The sequence below is a fragment of the Typopeltis vanoorti genome, chromosome 6, assembly GCF_054136105.1.
Source record: "Typopeltis vanoorti isolate ZY-2024b chromosome 6, IOZ_Tvanoo_1.0, whole genome shotgun sequence".
Lineage (NCBI taxonomy): Eukaryota > Metazoa > Arthropoda > Arachnida > Uropygi > Thelyphonidae > Typopeltis > Typopeltis vanoorti.
Genome location: NC_143554.1, coordinates 83,015,312 through 83,035,049, shown reverse-complemented (window position 1 = coordinate 83,035,049; position 19,738 = coordinate 83,015,312). Strand labels below are relative to the sequence as shown.

Below are 19,738 nucleotides of genomic sequence, written 5' to 3'. Positions count from 1 at the left end.
TGATCAAAGAACATACCTTGGCTTATGAAATTAATTATGCATTGTTGTTGTTGTGAGCTTTGGCTCTTTCATGAAAAAATTATGGCATGCAGCTCTTTGCATAACACTTATAAGATTTCAATTCCAAATACTGTAATCTAGGATCTGACAAAAATAAATAAATAAATAAAATAAGGTAATCAGCCTTTTTAAAGCGAGTTAGTTTGTTAGTTGGTGTTTGAGGTCTGTCTGGTTGCTGGGCTCACTATTCAATAATGCTTAGCTGCACACTAGCAAATACAACATTTTCTTTTCCACAAATAACACTGACATCTTGTTAATCATTAAACTGCTGATCTCCTTTACAGATTTGAGTATTTGAATTCAAATTTCCAAAATTTGAATATTGTACAGATACATCTATTTTCCTGCAATTGGAGGTGTATTCTATAAGTTTGGCAGGACAATAGTAACTAAAAATACATTTCTTTAATATTTAGAATACTCTTAATTACTCTTACTAGTAGAAAATTAAAGATGATTTTCAAAGATTACTCATAATGCAGAAAAGAAAAATATGAATATATCAACAACAAAAAAAAAAAAAAAATTAAAAAGCATGATAGCTGTCAGAGAATGCATAAGATGTAAATTAGAAATCAATGGGAAAATAATTGAACAAGTTGGTAAGATGAAATATTTAGGAATAGAACTAAATAACTATGACATCACACAAAGTAAAAAAGAGCAACCAGTGAAATCTAGCAGCATATCTGGTGTCTCAACAACCTCTTAGATGAGTTGTTGAGAATAAGAACATACACAAAGATGCAAAAATAAGAATCTACAAAGGGGATTGTTAGACCAGTACTAAGATATATGCAGGAACTACAAAAATTAGACAAATAAACAAAACCATTAAGAAAAATTAAAGGTTTAAAAATATTAAACAAAACTTAAAATAAAGCCAATAAATGATTGAATCCAAGAACAAGAATGTAAGAATCATATGAAAAGACTGCAGGATAACCAATAGGACAAGAAAGTCAAGAACTGGGTACCAAATGAGAAGAGGAGCAAATAAAGACCAAAGCAAAGATGGCAGGATGGTCTTAAACACAAGCAGCATTATAAGCACCTAGACTTAATAGTGAAAGAAGAATAAGAAGAAAAAAAAATTAGAATACTGCTGCAGTGAGAGGCTATCTCAGATGGCTGATGGTTGTGCTAGATAAGTATATGGTGACTTTCCTAAGAGAGGATGAAGACTGAACAAAACACTGAAGTTACAAAATGCATGTTTCTCAGTTATAAGTGCCAAGAATAAATGCAGATAATTACTGCAATTTTTGTATGTGAATCCTTGTTAATGATTACAAACCTATCATACATTAGTACCACGGGCAGGTTAAGACTTAGATAACCTGGAAATGCTGCTGCTCTAGACAATGTATTATTACTGAAGTTTTTTATGAAGCTCCTCTAATTTCAAATCAGTATAACGTAGCAAACTTATTTTGTTTAGGAGCACTGTAAGTTTTGAACTCACTGGTTTTTAGACCTGTGATTTATTGACTAAAACTAATAAGAAATTCATATTAGGTTACAATAAATTAACAATAGATAATGCATTGTGAAAAACATACCTCAAAATTATATTTAGAGTGGAACTGCAATACTTTGTACTTCTATCTTCATAAACTTGATAATTTAACTGAGACAGTATATGGACAAATTATTTGAAAGACTTAAGAAGGGAACCAAATGACCATAAAAGAATAAATTATAAATGAATTATAAATAATAAATTGTAAAAGATAAAAGTATAAAGGTTGAAAATACATGACAAAATAATTAAAAACACCATAAAAGGATGAACTATATGGGGAAATAATTTATAACCCCAGAAAAGAATGAATAAATAAAATAATATCTCATAGTTACAGTGTGTAAGCTGTTTCAACATAGTGCCGTCTTCAAAAATTACAAAGAGCACTCTCCTGAGGGAAGGAAATGAGAGAAAAGTGCAGAACCTGAAATTTACTTAAACTGAATCATTAGTCATATTTTATTAGCTGAAACTTGGGGATAATTTTAATATTGTCAAACTTTCAATTCCCTGAAATTACACAGGGGTAATTGATGTTTATGGAGTTGCTGTCAACTCTTTTAGCTATAGTTCCTGAAATTCATAACTTAATTTTGTTATTTTGAAAGTCTAGAATGGTAGCTTTCTCAATTTGGGATGTATGAATTGTTTTGTTTTTTTTCTGAACACAGGATTGCAATTCCTGTTTTGCCAATAACAGATTTTTTTATTACTTTGGTTTTTATTCTGTTTATTTCTGTTACTGTTGCTTAGGTGCTTGGGAATAGGGATATTACAATCCTGAAAGTGCTCTTGCAGGCATGACTATAAAGATCTAATGGTTGAGCCCATATAGAAGATATTACAATCTGGTTGGCAAGGAAAGCAGTATGCTACATTGTGGTAATCAAATATTTCTTTGCACTTATGAATTTTAGTGGGCTTCAAAAGGGTAGCCAGTTTTCTGCTCTAGAGACTTAACATGGCACTTGTTTTAAAGCCACTTTAGGTCTTCACCAAGCAGACTGATCATCTCAAGCTGAGCAAGAAATTCATCTGCCACCTAAAGACTTTCCAAATCCATGCCAAAGTAGGATTTGAACTCAAGATCTATGGGCTGCAGAGCAGAAGCACTATACATTTAGCAATGAGAATGGCAATTTTTGTGACTTAAGAACAAAAAATGGTTTTAGAAAGTTTTTTCATTTAGTTACAGATTAAATTATTATTATTATTACATCATACCTCCAGGGAGTTCAACGCCTGATCAAGGAAGGGCACATACTCTACAACTCTATGTCTCCGCCAATTACAATGAACCGCAACTACACCAACACCACCTACCACCCACCACCACTAGTATTTCACAGACAATCACAAACATCCATGCCCACAGCAGGATTCGAATCTGCAGCCTTTTGGCAGGAGAGCGGATATGCTAACCACTCAGCCAACCAGGCCAGCTTTATACTTTCCAAAAAATGATATTCGAGTTTAATCCTTCAATTTTGAAGTTCTTAAAGTTTTTAAACTTTGTTTTCTTACATTTGGATAAAGGATTGAACAAGAATATAATTTCTTGGCAACTTTAATTTAAAAATGGGTTTATGCACATCCTTGCAATCAGTGGTGAGCTATAAGGGGTTTGCAGGGGCTCACATGAGCCCTTTGTTAAATTTTTCTCAAATTTGCAAGCCCCTTGTTCTTCCTGTTTAATAATCTTGTAGAACTAGAAAATACCACCACGGAATAATAAAATTAGTTTAATCCTTTATCCAAGTGTGAGCAAACAAAGTTTGCGCCTGAAAGTATCTTCAGGACTGGGGCAAGGTGGTACAACACCAGGGCAACTCGTTGCAAAGGTGAAGCAAGCTGCCAACGCTCCTGTCTCAGTATCTCCAATAATGCAAAACACATCTCCTTGCGGATATGTCTAACGTTATGCATTAAGGGAAGGGCCACTACCTAGACTAGTTTTGACCTTTATTGAGGTCTCTTCAGTGGGAGCCAGGCCCAAGCTGAGATACCAGGCAGAAGCATTCGCAGGTCACCTCTACCTATAGGAGTTGCCAAATGGTGTGCCACCCACTTCCTTCCCACCCTTATACTCTAACCAAGTGAAAAATAAACTTTCAACATCTTTCTCTAAATCCAGAGTAATTTATTAAAAAAGGGTGGCACACCATTTGCAACACCTATAGGTAGAAGTGACCTGCGAATGCTTCTGCCTGGTATCTCAGCTTGGGCCTGGCTCCCACTGAAGAGACCTCAATAAAGGTCGAAACTAATCTGGGTAGTGGCCCTTCCCTTAATGCATAACATTAGACATATCCGCAAGGAGATGTGTTTTGCATTATTGGAGATACTGAGACAGGAGTTTTGGTAGCTTGCTTCACCTTTGCAACAAGTTGCCCTGGTGTTGTACCACCTTGCCCCAGTCCTGAAGAAACTTTGTTTGCTCACGCTTGGATAAAGGATTAAACTAATTTTATTATACTCTAACCAAGTGAAAAATAAACTTTCACCACCACGGAATGTATACATGTTACTATAATTGCTACTTTAAATTCATATGGATTTTCTGATAATTATTTAAAAAATCATCTCATTGTATTTTGTTCTGATGGAGCTAGTGTAATATTAGAAAACAAATCAAGCGTCGCAATCAAACTTCTACAAAAATTTCCCAACATTGTGATTTGGCATTGCATAGCTCATCATTTACAATTAGCATTAGATGATTCGATAAAAAAACATTAAAGAAATAAATCGTTTTGAAATATTTGTGGATAAATTATATGCTTTTTATCATCAATCACCAAAAAATCAATGAGAATTAAATGTTTGCAAAAGATCTTGGTATCGAAATTTTAAAGATCGGGAGTGTGTTTGGACCACGATGGGCAGCTTGCAGTTACGAAACGGCTCTTGCTGTGTGGAGAAATTACCCAGCTTTATGCAAGCATTTTGCATCGAATGATAAATATAGAGGCTATTTAAATCGACTTCTCAATTTGGAATTTTTAAAAGATCTAGCATTAATGCTTGATATCCTATATAGTTATGTATCACATACTATAGAATTTTATTATTATACAGGCATCTCCATGAAGTCTGAAGACACAACACAGGGGTGAATGGATTCCATGCTAACCATTATGCACACAATACTTCTCATATGTCTTCTGGAACCCATTCACTGATCGCATTAATGACTACTTTTAGTAACCCAATCCATACATTTATCATCTTCAAGCAAAAAAATTTAGTCATTCATACTCCTACTAACCACATTGTTACACAATTTCACAGGTGATCTCTTGTTTCCTCTCTTATTGAAAATTTCTTCTGCAACAGTCCTATAAAACATCTTTAGTAACTTATACATTTTTATGATATATTCTTTTTTTTCTGCCTATAAACCTATATTTGTAACTCACTAATCTTCCATCTATCTGCACAGGAAGCATTCTACAGAGCTGTCACCATCTTAGTCACTTGCATCCACTCCACATTTCTTCATCAAGAAACTCATATCTTATAAAGAGGAATAATAACCTCCATATCTCTTAATCTCAACATGTTCTTCAATATACAAGTGTTCCTATGACTTATTTTCCCTACTTTTTGCAACATGGCATCTGAACTTCAAACCCCTGTCCACCATTGCTTTAAATCCCTATCCTTATCAATTTTTCCAGTCTAGTGTCATTAATGTAATATACAGCATGTTATCTTTTCATCTCAAAGCACATATAACTTCACTTTGCTACTTTTCACCGGTAACCATTATCTCATGCCCACATTACTAGTCTATTTAAATCATGTTGTAGGATCTCTGCATCTTCTTCTGCAGCTTTTCCCACTTAAGTAGGGTCGCTGTTTGTGGTTAGTCTCCTCCACAACCTCCTGTCTTGGGCTGTAGCCACATCCAAGTTCTTCATCCTCTGCGTTTCCTTCTCCCCTGCACATCCATCTCCATGACCTTTCTTCCCACATACTCTTCCTCCCTCCTGATCACATGACCAAACCATCTCAATCTTGCCTCCTGTATCTTTGCTCCTAAGTTCATAACTTTTACCGTTCCCCTTACATAGTCATTTCTCAGATGATCCTTTCTGGTTACACTGCACATCCACCTAAGCATTCTCATCTCCGCTACCTCCATCCTGCTGATATTATTTTTCCTCAAAGCCAGTATCCATAGCATACGTCATGGCTGGTCTCACTACTGTCCTGTAGATCTTGCCTTTTAGATTGATCGGCACCCTCATATCGCATAGCACTCCAGCCATCTCTCTCTCTCTCCAGTTCTTCCATCCTTCTTGTATCCTGCATCCCACTTCCTTCTCAGCCTCACCATCCTCTTCCATTGTTGAATCTAAGTATCTAAAGTAACCTAAGTGTTCTCTGCATCACTTTTATTAATTATTGAGCTACCTAGTTTTGATTTGCAAAACTTGTAACAACTAGATATTTCTCTTAAAATCATTTCCTATTATGTAGAAATTTATGGCAGCAGTATAAATACAGTCCTGCAGCATACTGTTGTGATTTATCTCCTCCTAGATTATATTCACACATATACTACTCTTTGATGTGTCCATCAGCCACCTTCTTATCCATATTACAAGCTCCATATCCATTCCCATGTCCCAGTTTATATAATTTCAGAGTTCTTTGTAATATCCTGTCAAACAATTTTACAAGTAATATTTTTTATTCAACTCAGCTGTTACTGTATCAGTGAAAGAGTGTTACTGAAGCATGACATACTCCTCAAAGATTCATGCCATTGAGTATCGTATTCCTCTCCACCCATCAAATTCCTGAACTGCCTCTGCAACTTTCCAATACCTTAATAACTGCTCCAGAGATACTGAGTTATTTATAGTTTGTTAATTCTGTTTTGGAAGAGAACTATTTCTCTTTCTTTCAATTTTCTCTCTAGGACCTAGCCAAAGTCATCGACAGTTCTTTTCACATTTTTGAAATACACAGGCCTGTATTCTCTAATTCCAGAGATTATTAGTAAAACCTTTTGAACTGAGGGAAAGAATATATATACTATTCGTTTAAAAGTAAAGCTATAGGAAAATAGCTTTAGTTGATTGAAATTTTGAAATAAGTAGGAATGTGGTTGGTAGAGTTGTCAGGATTAAATATTTGGCTTGGAGAGTGGAAAACAAATGGAACAAATGATTAAAGATACCAAGAAATTATACTATTCGTTTAAAAGTAAAGCTATAGGAAAATAGCTTTAGTTGATTGAAATTTTGAAATAAGTAGGAATGTGGTTGGTAGAGTTGTCAGGATTAAATATTTGGCTTGGAGAGTGGAAAACAAATGGAACAAATGATTAAAGATACCAAGAAATTATATACTTGGTTTAATCCTTTGTCCAAGTGTAAGCAAATCAGTTTGTACCTGACCTATTTTCAGGACTGGGCAACTCATATAAAGAAGGTAATTGACTTCACATCACTTGCCTTAGTATCCCATAATGCAAAGCACATCTCCTTTTGGATATGTATAATTATTATTATTATTAAATAACACCTCCAGGGAGTCCAAAGACTCATCGAGAGAGGAGTATCTACTGTACAACTCTCCATCTCCACCACTGCAAATCTACCAGCTGCAACTACCTTCATCATCTACACCAACCCCACCTACCACCGCCCACCATCACTAGTATTTTCACAAACAAACAACCATGCCCACAGCAGAATTCGAACCCACAGCCATTTTGGCTGGAGAGCAGATACGCTAACTACTTAGCCAACCAGGCCGCAGTTCCCATAACGGATAGCATTATGGAAAGGGTCACTACCTGACTGATTTCAACCTTCATTGAAGTCTGATCAGTGGGAGAGCCTTTGTAGCTCAGTCGGTAAAGACGAAGCCCTTTGGTCAGAAAGACTTGGGTTCGATTTCAGTCAGTGACGTGAGGAACCTTTATCTGGTTTCTTTCGACTAAAGGTGAGTTTGCCAGTCTCATAAGGAGGTAGGGGGGTTTTTCACACAGAAACTTGGGTTTTTCATCCCAGATCAGACAAACCGGTCCCATGAACACACATGGATTACAGTCATGAATACGTCCCAGCCATATGCCGGTCCCGAGCCCGGATAAAACTGGGGGTTTGGGGAAAGCAATGGTGAACTACCCTGTAAAATCTCACCAGGAATACTTTGTGGGCAATGCCCACAAAGTCACTTACGGTCAGAAATGACTGAAAGGGAAAATTAGATCATCAGTGGGAGCCAGATCCAGAGGTGATACTAAACATAAACATAACATCATTGGCCAGAAGGGTGAAACAAGATGCTTTTATTCCCCGTTGTCTGACAGGGAAGATGAATTGAAGGAAAGATTTATGAGCTGTGAGCTCACCCTGGGGGAGGGGCATGGAGATTAGTCATTGTTGCAAGTGTTCAGGATGACTTTTGGCCTCTTGTATTTGAAGAGGTCAGTTTCATCATAGTTTGCTGCCTGTTTAACTAGATCACTGGGGTGTGTAGAGATCTTTGAGAAGAATTTTTCCGCTGTAGTTTGTAGGAAGGAGAAGATGTAAGGGATGTTTGTATCTCTATGCAGTTGGACGTTCCTCACGAACCACGGTGCATCCAAGATCATGCACAAACACCTATTTTGCACTCTCTGCAGCCTGAGGATGTTGGTGTTGGATGTGTGGCTCCAGGCTGGAGATGCATATGTCACTATGGGGCAGATCGTCAGCAGGTAGAGGAGTACTTTGATTCTGGTATTTAGCTTGCTTCTTCTTCTATTTATTAGAGGGTAAAGTTGTGCGATGGTTTTGAATGCTTTCGTGCATAAGGCTTTGATGTGTGGGTTGAACGTTAATCTTTTGTCTAGAATTACCCCAAGATATTTTGTTTCTGTTTGCCAGGCGATTTTGATGTTGAATAAATAAAGGTCCCCCTTAGGAGTTGCCAATCTTCTGGTGAAAAGTAACGCTGTACTCTTTTGGGGATTCATTTGTAATCTCCATTTGGAGAACCATTGTTCTAGTTGTAGTAAGTTTTCTTCAGTTTTTTAGTGACAAGATGTGGTCGTAGAGGATCTGGCAAGTACTGCTGTGTCATCCGCATAAAGTGCTAAGATGGATGACATTGGGTTGTGTGGGATGTCTGCCATATGTATCGAGAATAAGATCGGTGCCAGTAGGGAACCGTGGGGAACTCCCGCTGAGATCCGTCGCTGACTGGAAACTGTACCGTTTATTTTGACTTGTATGCGTCTGTCCTAGAGGTAAGATTTAATTAGGTGGACGATTCTTGATGGTATGCCTGCTGAAATGAGTTTGTGTGGTAATCCCAAGCCATATCTTGTCAAAAGCTTTCGTAATGTCAAGGAAGACTGCTCCAGTGTGCTGGTGCCAATTGTAGCTGGTGGTGATGTACTCAATTATCCTATGAATTTGTTGAGTAGTACTGTGATGTTGTCTAAAGCCAAATTGTTCCTTGGGAAGGATATTTAACTCATTTACTGAGGCTTGGAGTTTAGAGAGGATGATTTTTTTTGGCAATTTTGCTTAAGTTTGAGATTGCTGATGGGTCGATAGCTTTCAGGCAGGTGTGGATCTTTACCTGGTTTATGCACTGGGACCACATCTGTGATTTTCCAATAGCTAAAAGGAAATAGTTAAATCGGAACATGGCATTGATTATGGTGGTGAGATGTACGACAGCTCTTCGGGGCAGCAGTTTAATTATTCTATTTGATATGCCATCTGGGCCAGGGGCTTTTTTATTCTTTAGTTTCTTTAGAACTTCATAGATTTCCACTGGTGAGGTGCTTGGAGGTATGTTGTTGCAGGTATCGGTGACTTTCAGTGCATGTCTGACATGGAGGTGGATTTTATAGACATGCTTGATGTCCAAGTTGTCATGTGGGGTTACACTGTTTTTCTAGGTTCTTTGCTATTTTTTCAGCTTTTTCTGCATCAGTGTGTACTTGTCCCATGTCTGACCTGAGTGGGGGAAGAGATCTGTTTTTGTTTCTGAGACTTCTTAATATGTTCCAGATGGAGTGTTCGCCGGGTGATACTTTCACCCGGGAAGTTTGGCTTCCCGTGCCTGTGAGCTTTAAGTGCTTCTCTAACTTCACTGTTCAGTTTGTTGAGGATGTTTTTGCCATGAGGTGCACAGGTTTTGTGGTACCTTTTCCTTGCTTTGTTTTTATTCCTAATTAAATCCATAATGTCTTCGGGTAGTTGGTTTGGCTTAAGAGTGGCTTTGGTAGAGGTGACAGCCTTTATGGCTGTGTTGATCCGCTGAGTCAGGCTTCTAACAGCATTCTCAATCTCCCCTATGGATCTGATGTGAGGGACAGGTCCAATGTGTTCTGATAGTACTTCTGTTAGTTTTTTCCATGAGATGACGGAGTGGGGAGGAGGCAGCAGTTGTTCTTGCTTTCCCAGCTGGAGCAGGATTGGATTGTGATCAGATGTCAGCTCATTTAAAGAATCTAGGCTATACTGTAGCTTAATATTTTGTAATATAGCAATGTCAAGTATGTCGGCTGTGCCATACGTACTATGATGTGTTGGTTCTGCAGGGCCTGCCACCACTGCATAATTTGAACTGGAGTAGGTGAAGAGTGTGTAGCCGTTTCTGTTAGTGGTTTTACTGTTCCATGCTGGGTGTTTCGTGTTTAGGTCACCGGCAATGATGACTTGATCTTTATTGCTCAGGACGGCATCTAGATCTGAATGTAGTAGATTCTTTGATGGTGGGTTGTAAGCTGCATAAAGTGTTAGTTTCCCAGCTGAGGTAGTGGGTTCTACTATTCCTGTGAGCTCTAGATTTTTGGTTGAGGGGTTGGTTACAGAATGGTGATCGATGTGGTTTTTTATGAAAATGGCGGTGCCACCTCCTCTGTAGTTTATTCTGTCATTTCTGTGGAGGAGGTATCCTCTAACTTTGGGGGTTGTCTGCTGGTCTTAAGTGGGATTCGTTTATTAGGATGATGTCTGAGTTGTATCTCACTGTGAATTCTTGGAGTTCCAGAATCTTGTTTCCAAGTCCGTTCGCGTTCCAAGCGACAATCTGTAGGGAAGCTGGAGTGCTTTTATTTTTATGCATTTATGAGAACTGCTAGGATGGATTGGGTTTCTTGTAGAAATCTTTTTCTGGAGTCTGATGTGGGGTTAGATCTGCTGAAGTCTTGCAGCATATTTGCAAGGGAGTTTGTGATGACGGCTGCTAAATTTGGGTTGTATTGGTCCTGAGTGGCCTTTGTTGAGCGGACTACATCTGCGTAAGACTTTGTCTGCCATTTCAGGTTTGCTTCGATAGGGACTTCTGGTTGCGGCAGTTGGTTTTGTATCATGTATTGTCAACCTCTGGAGGGTTGAGGAGTTGGAGCTACTACTGCTGGTTTTTGTAGATTAGCAGAGGGAGCAGATAGTCTCTTTTTTGGGTGTTGAATACATCCTTTGTAATTTGCTGGATGCAGGCCCCCGCAGTTTGCACATTCAGCCGGGGTGGATTTTGGCTTGGTGCAGGTATATGTGGGGTGGCTCTCCCCGCATTTTAAGCACTTGTATTCTGCTTTACATAATCTCTGGGCATAACCATACTTTTGCCACCTGTGGTACTGTCCTGATGAGGTTCTTTTTCTTAGTGGTTCTGGGCTGATCTTTAGCCCACAAATTGAAGTTAGGTCATATATGTTTTTATATGCCTGGTGGATCTCTACTAAGACAAGTGGCATTGGACTTTTGTCTGCTCTGGTCATTCTGCTGACTTTGATGGGTGGTAGGTCTTGGCAGCAGAGATTGGCAACTATGTCATCTGTATGTATGTGCTCTGATACTCCATGGAGAACCACCTTCAGGCTCCTCTCGGAGTCGAGGGTGAAAGTGTGGTATTGTACACCTTTATTGTCTAGCTCCTTTGTGAGTCTGCGATAGTCCATTATAGTGGCAGGTTGGATTTTGATGCCATCGTCTAAATTCTTTGCTATAGTGTATGCTATCTGTAGACTAGTCACAGTGGTCCTTAGTTCTGTCCACCTATTCTTTTCTCTTAAGATAATTGGAGGCAATTTCTCTTTAGTGGAGGCAGGAGGGTCAGAGTTATGTCTGTCTTCCTCCATACCTTCATCTGTGGGTGGGTCTGTCGACTGTGTTTTGCGTTTTTTCCTGCGGGTGAGATTGGAGACCACCAAATCTAATTTTTCCTCTGTATTAGCAGTATCCTCGCTTTCCTCATCATCTCTCTTTGTGGAGTACAGGTTCAAATAGTCTGCCCATTCCACTTCAAACTTTTTTAGTAATTTTTTGAGTAGGCTTAGCGCCAGATCTTTATCTAGTGTTTCTATCAGGGCATCGGAGTCTATATCAGTCATAATTACGTCTAGTAGGTTTTGATTCGAGGTTGGTCAATTACTAAAACTGAGAATTAATAGCGAAACCTTACTTCTACCGGTGTGATAGCTACCATTAAAATCCAATGATGTATTTTCTTTTTCAGGAATCAGTACAATTCTAAATTGCAACTAAATCAAAGTCTTACCTCTATATATCAATCAAATTGCATCGAAACGAATTCTTCAATCCATTAAATCCAAATTTATTTACTTCTTTATTTATCTATCTCACAACTGCACAGTTTTCATTTTTGACTCTAATGTGATACGAAGGTGAGAGTAAGCTTAAAGTAATGCAGAAGTCATATTTTCATATATGAGTAGCCAAAAGGTGTCACACCTTATTATTAAAATGCTCTGGATTAAAGAAAGTTGTTGAAAGTTTTTCCACTTGGTTATACTATAAATTAAAGATCCCAAGAAATTATATACTTAGTTTAATCCTTTATTATTATTATCCAGGCCTCCTTGTCAAAAGACTCACTGTGAGAGGTCGTGTTTAGGAAACACAAAGTTTATCATACCATTCCTTGAATCCATTGACCATTCCCACTTCAACAACTCTCTCAAGCAATGCATTCCAAGGTTCAATCACCCTCCAGGCAAAGAAACCACTCCTCACCCTCTTGCGCACAGCCTCCTTTCGTAACTTCCAGGGATGGTCCCCTTGTCATTGCTCCTTCCCATTGTTCCACCAAGTGAAAGAACTCTCCAATGTCTACCCTATAACTGCCCTCTCAACAGTTTAAAAGTCTTGATTATATTACCTCTCCTTCTTCTATCTACCAAACTCTGCAGTCCACATTCCCTCAGTCGATCCTCATAACTCATATTGTACAGTTCTGAAACCATCTTTGTTATCCGCCCTCCTTTCCACAGTCAATCCAAGTGTAAACAAACCAGTTTGCACCTGAACTATTTTCAGGACTGGGGCAACTCATATAAAGAAGCTAATGACTTCACATCACTTGCTTTAATATTTCATAATGCAAAGCAAATCTCCTTTTGGACATGCATAATGCTATGCATTATAAATTACAGTGAACTGCATCAAATGTCTCTCTACATTCCTGTTATCTTAAGCTTTTCTTGTGTTGGGATTCTGCTATCATTTCTGGATGATATATATAAGGTGCAAACAGGTCTTTCAGGTTCCTGGAATCCATCATTCTTGTTGAGATTAGGATGCTGAATCCACATCTACAAACTACCCTAAATTTCTTTCAAACCAGGATTTGGTGCAGTGTAGGGACTTAGTACCTTTCCAGTTAATTCAGCAAGGTAAAGAAGGGTATACTTTGGATGAGCTAAGTATACTTAATTATTATTATTATTATTGTTACATCACACCTCGGGAGTCCAGGGACTCATCAAGGAAGGGTACCAACTCTACAGCTCTCTGTCTCCACCCTCAGTCCATCAACTACAACAAACTGCAACTACCATCATCATCTCTGCCAACGCCATCTACAGCTCACCATGACCACCACTGGTATTTTCACAGATAATCACAAACATCCATGCCCATGGCAGGATCCGAACCCGCAGCCTTTTGGTTGGAGAGCAGATATGCTAACCACTCGGCCAACCAGGCTGGCAATTCCTGATGATGACTTTGATATGGAAGTTGAAACATTGAGTATTATTTTCTTAATTGCACATAACTTTGCAGGAAGTTTGAAAGTTCCCTTAATATTGTATTTATGTAGTGTTCTATTTATTTTTTCTGATATTCTCCTAATGTACGTATGGCTAAGACATTTTTTGTAATTTTTTTTTTTTTATGGCATTATTGTGGAGATTATCTTGTGAACTTTTTTTTTTTTTTTTTGTGATAGCCATTCTTTATTAAGGTTTGGATAATAAATTCATATTCCTTCTTCAGGAGGAATTTGTTGACCAAATTGTTTGGACTCTGTTTGAGAGTGCTGATGACTACTAGTTTTTGTACTGTACAGTGGAATGAATCTTTGTGTATATATTGGCCTGTAGATTTACTGTAGACCATGAAGAAAGACAGCCTGAGCAAAGATGTGTGGAGTGTTTCTAGAAAAGGAAGAGAGTTATTATTATTCTCAATCTCGATGGTAAATTTGATATGTTTGCGTTTTATAGATGTAGAAAGTTTTTTTTACCTTGGGTATAATATATGTTAAAGATACCAAGCTATTTTAAACCTAGTTTTTACTCCATTTCCCAAGTAAGCAAACAGACAAATAAGTCAAGTTTACTTACTTGGAAAATGGAGTAAAAACCAGGTTTAAAAACAGCTTGGTATCTTTAACATGTTTGCGTTTGTTCACATGGCTTGGTATAGCATGGATGGCTTATTACCATATCAGTGCCTTAAGAATATATTTAATGTTTAGCAACCCATGTCATCAAATGGCGAATATATTGTCAACATATCTGAGCCAATCTTTGGGCTTTAGACTTGCTGAATCTACAGCTGGTTACTTGAAGTTTCCATGTACAATGAGCAGGAGGATGACAAATAAGATAATTGAATTTTTGTATAAGCTTGTCCCAAGTAGCAGCAAATATTTTTTCTGAACTATTTCAAATAAACCTGTGGATAGAGTTGCCACTAGTCCATCGTGAACATATTTCATTATTTAACAATGCTAAGCATTTTTTGGCCTCAGACAGCTGCAGAATAAGTACCAATCTACTGGCAGGCTGCATAAATTTTATGACCTAAAGGTTTCTCCTAACTTACAACAAGTAGGTATTATCTGGACCACTCTACATCATTTTAGGAATCTGAACCAGTTTACACATCTAGCTTGTTAATCAAAAGTTTTCCATAGTGGGTTACCTTGATTTAAAGCTAGCTCTCCATAAAGCTCTGAAATAATTTAATGAATCAGAACTTAAGACATGATAATTAGTTGAATATAATATGGCATAAAATTTTTGTCCCATTATCAAGGGCATTTTTGTTATGATTTTCAAATTAAACAACAAGATCAGAAACTGATAGATTCAACAATGACATGCATGAACTGTATGTATATGATGTAGAGTGTCATGGTCTAACTATGTTAAGGATCTAGTAAAAATAACTTTTGGAGTATTCAGTAAACAATTCATCCAGGTGTTTCATCGTCATTAGTGTAATCGCGAGAAGTTCAAGTGCATAGGAAATGGGAGATGATGGCTTATTTGGGATAACATTGAAGAAATTTTTCATAGAATGAAACAGAGCGGTGGAACAAGAGATCATCCCTGGAAACTGTATAAAGAAGATGTACAGGAAGGAGGAGCAAGTTCTATGCATGGAGAATGGTTAGTGAGTGGAATGCATTATCCACAAGTGTGATGAATGCAGACACACTGAATGAGTTTAAAGTGCAATTTAATGAGGTTTGTGTGTGTGACAGTATGAACCTCCTGCAATGAGTCTTTTGATACTATGGAGGTCTAGCAATAAAAAAAAAATAATACTGCTCAGTGATGGCTTACCATATCAGTGAATATGATTTACAACCTATTGTGGGTGGAAGACATAATATTGAAAAAAAAAAATCCTCCAGCTCTTTAAAAAGAATATCAACAGAATACTTTTTTCTTGCTTCTTGACCACATGGCATTTGGCATTGATTTGCTATAGACTTTGTAGCCTATCATGTGTCGGAGTGATTAAAAAAAAAGAAGCCAAGTGTGATGTTAAGAAGAGGAGGCACATTATGCTTTCCATTAAACAGAAAGCAGAAATTCTGCAAAAATGAAATCCGTTTTGTACAGTATATAATGATAAGCATTTACACTGTATGTGTACAAAATGCTTTAAGACTGCATGATGTTCAAACTACACTTCATGATTTCTATAACTAAAATCTGCAAAAATTCAAATTCTGTACATTGCTCAGTTCTGAGAATTGCAGATTTTCAATCTGTACATTAAGATGAGGAGTGTTGGTGGCAAAACAAGGCTATCTGTAGAAGATGAGTAAGAATGTGCTACAGAGGTCGACAAATTACAATATCATACTCTCTACACAAAAAATATACTTGCCCAAAATTACCCAGTACAGTAAACCCCCCCGAGTTACATAAGTAATGCGTTCCGTAAACCTTTACGTAAGTTGAATTTGTAAATTGCTTAAGTGTAACTTCGTAAGAAACTGCAATATTTATTATTATTATTATATGTATGTATATATACAGATATGTATATTATTTACACAGTATTATTTTATAAATGAAACATCATGCAGCAGTATTTACTCGGATATAAACTATAAAGTATGAAAAATGCGAACTTTATCCTTCACTATCGTATTCACTGTCAAAATAAGTCGATTTATATCACAAGCTATTGTTGATATAATTTTCCTGTCTTCATACATACAAATTATTTTCAACTTTTCTTCTAAAGTAATTGCAGACCTTTCGTTTTTAGATTTATTACCGGTGAATTCGGTTTTGCGTTTCAAATCCATTTTAAAGGTAAATAAACAATGAACACTAACGCTGATAAACAAGTGACTTAACCGTGCGAGGCATGGACTACTGACGGGTCAGGGAAAGGAGGAATTGTTTACGGATTCCGTATTTCTAATTGGTAGGATTCAGTTTGAATTTTACAGCTTTTGCGCAATTGCCCTCTGCTGCTCTCAGCGTTTACCGGTAACCTGTCATTGCCTGTTACTATTCGTTACATTTGCTGTGAATGTCGAGTCTAGTTAACATTATGTCATTGCATACTGCAATGGATGTCAAAGACGCAAAAGCCACAAACATGTTCATATGCACTAGTACATTTTCGAGATTTATTACGTAAGTCGGGGGGTTACTGTATTTTAATGACGTCCCAATAAGTCAATAGGAGTTTCACAAAATGATTAAATGATTGAAGAAAGTATTTATTTATTTATTTATTTATTATGAAATAAAAAATATATTTTGTTTATTCTTCAGTTACTTGCCAGCTATCAAGATCTATTTGTCACAGGCCAGTAGGCGAGCATACTTGTTGCATCCTAATGTGGTATATAAGCAATAGATATTATAGACTTCCTACCTAGTGGAATGTAATGTTGGAAAGAATGCTGAGTGCACTTGATGAATTTAAGGTATGTTTAATACAAAAGCTAATATGGATATCCTCTGAGAAGTCTATGACTTAGAGGTCAAGTGATGATGATAATAATAATTAACTAAGTTAATTTTCAAATAAAAATTTTAACATAATTACTCTTCACAGGAAAACAAATTAACTATATGATTTGAGATGAAAAGAAATAACCAGAAATTAAATGGAACCAGTCAACCATTCAAAGTGATCACAATAAAACATTCCCTATACAGAAAGAACTCTAGAGAATTAATTATTATTTTTTTGCTTCATTATCAAATAAATTATAATAGTCAAGAAATTATATTCCTGTTTTAATCTTCTACCACAAGCATAACCGAACAAAGTTTGTCTGTTTTCACAATCAGGCTGCTTGTATATAGAGGCTGTTGACTTCACATCAATTGCCTTAGTATATCATAATGCAAGGTATACTTCCTTTCAGATGTGTATATTGCTATATGTTATGGGAAAAGTTACTACCCAGACCAGTTTCAGTGTTTATTATTATTATTATTATTATCAGTGTTATTATTTAGTGACACCTCCAAGGAGTCCGAGGACTCATCGAAGGAGGACACCTACTCTACAACTTTCCATCTCCACCACTATATCCTATATCAAACCTCTACTACCATCATCATCTACAGCAATGGCATCAACTGCTCACCACCACCACAAGTAGTATTTTTTTGTCTTTAAATTGCTTGTGTGTTCTGAAGGGCTGATTTGTCTGCATGTGGGATAAAAAAACCAAGTTTCTGGGAGGAAAAAACCATGTTACCTATGTACAAGATTAGCTATTGAAATAGCATTTGAAAAAATCCATATAAAGATTCCTCCCATCACGACAAGAATCAAACCTTGGTCTTTTCCAGTTGAAGGGCGAAATGTACCATGATTCTTCCAATTGCACTATAGAGGTGCTTATCCCGGCCTGGTTTATTGAGGTCAATTCAATGGGAGCTAGACCTATGAAAATACCATGGAAACCCTGGTATCTTTCCTGGTATATGCACTATATACAAGCAGAATGTTCATGCAGATACCTTATGCACAAAGTTTGTTTGCTTGCGTTGATTATAGGATTAAAACAATATAATTTCTTGTCTATTATAATTTACTCTGGAGAACTCTGCAGATAGGTGGAGGAGGCATACTAAAACTGGAAAATGAGTAAAGGAAGACACAAAAGGGAATGGCATTGGAGGAAAATTTTTTTTACTGAGGGAAGGAAAAGTGATATTGTAATTTAACATAGTTAATGGAGCAAATGCTTTACAAACATAAACACTAAGTACCACGCTTCCAGTAATAGCCAAAATTTGCTGAAACTGAATAACTGTTTTTTCCATAACAGAATGGAGCATATCATCTACAATATCAGATGTAATATGACATAAGATGCTATGTCTAGTTAACATTATAGATAAACATTATAGATAAAGCATAGATAGCATCTATGCTAAAGCATAGATGCTATCTATGCTTTAGTTCTAGCAAGTTGCCAGTGTTTTTAAGATGCACAGCCACTCATTCAAGGTTGTTCGATATCAGTAATCAAGAGAGGAAACTTGGTGAAAGAGTTCGACTGCTATGATGTCAGAAAGGAATGACTGATCACTCTTACAGTAGATGGTGAAACTGGGTGGCTAAAATACAGAAGTGCACTGTCCACCATGAATACTGTAGTCTTAATGCATCTCTGTTGTTGCACTTCAGAAACAGCAACAACTGAAAACATGTCTTGATATCTATCACCAATAATGAAAGAAACTAAGGGCACCGAGATGAATTCTTCAAGAAAGTTTGATAATGAAAACTGCTGCCAGACCACACCATATCATTACCTTTAGCATTAGAAAAATCTCATGTATCACCCTTTTGTCTAAGTATGACAAATTCACAATGTCATATGTATGAAAACGGGCTTTATTTCTCAAAAGGATTGTGCCAACATCAGTGATTCTCTGGCTATTTGTACTAGAAAGGACGGAGAAAATGTGCATCATCCCTATATCAATTAATTTTGTAGGGATAATACTCCAGTACTTGTCTTATCAATTCATGCACTGTCAAATGTCTACTTTTCTTCTAACAGTTACTTATGTCAATTAATAGTACAATACATTAACAACCACTAATTTTTTGCACTCCAATACTCTCAATGTGAGAGTACTGTATAAGTTTTCATTCTCTTCCAGGCTTTAATGTAACATGTTTCCTGCCATTTCGGCTTCACAGGTTTGATCTACATGTGATGCAAAAGGTCTGTGTCACAGGTTCTTATGATATTTGGTATTCTTGAGGTCCTGCTGATACATTGCTATCCTTCTGATAATAAAACTTATCACTCAATGTTGAAAGTTTTTACACTTGGTTATTTATTATACAATAAATTAAAGATGCCAAGAAATTATGATCTTGGTTTCATCCTTTATCCAAGTGTAAGCAAACAAAGATAAAGGATATACATGGATAAAGGATGAAACCAAAAATATAATTTATAGTATAACAGAGTGAAAAAAACTTTCAACACCTATCTCTAATCTAAAGTATTTTAGTAATAATGAGTGACACAGTTTGATTACTTGTATCACTTCTAGGTCTGGCTCTCACTGATGAAACCTCAATAAAGATTGAAACTGGTCTTGGTTCTGTCCCTTCCCATAATGCATAGAATTATACATATGTA

At 36.9% G+C, this 19,738-nt stretch overlaps 1 protein-coding gene across 1 annotated transcript in view; it reads right to left on the bottom strand.

Moving 5' to 3' along the window:
- LOC150105640 (coiled-coil domain-containing protein CG32809-like) overlaps window positions 1–19,738 on the bottom strand; it is a 774,652-nt gene that overhangs the window by 80,499 nt on the left and 674,415 nt on the right. The gene's annotated exons all lie outside the window — the stretch shown is intronic.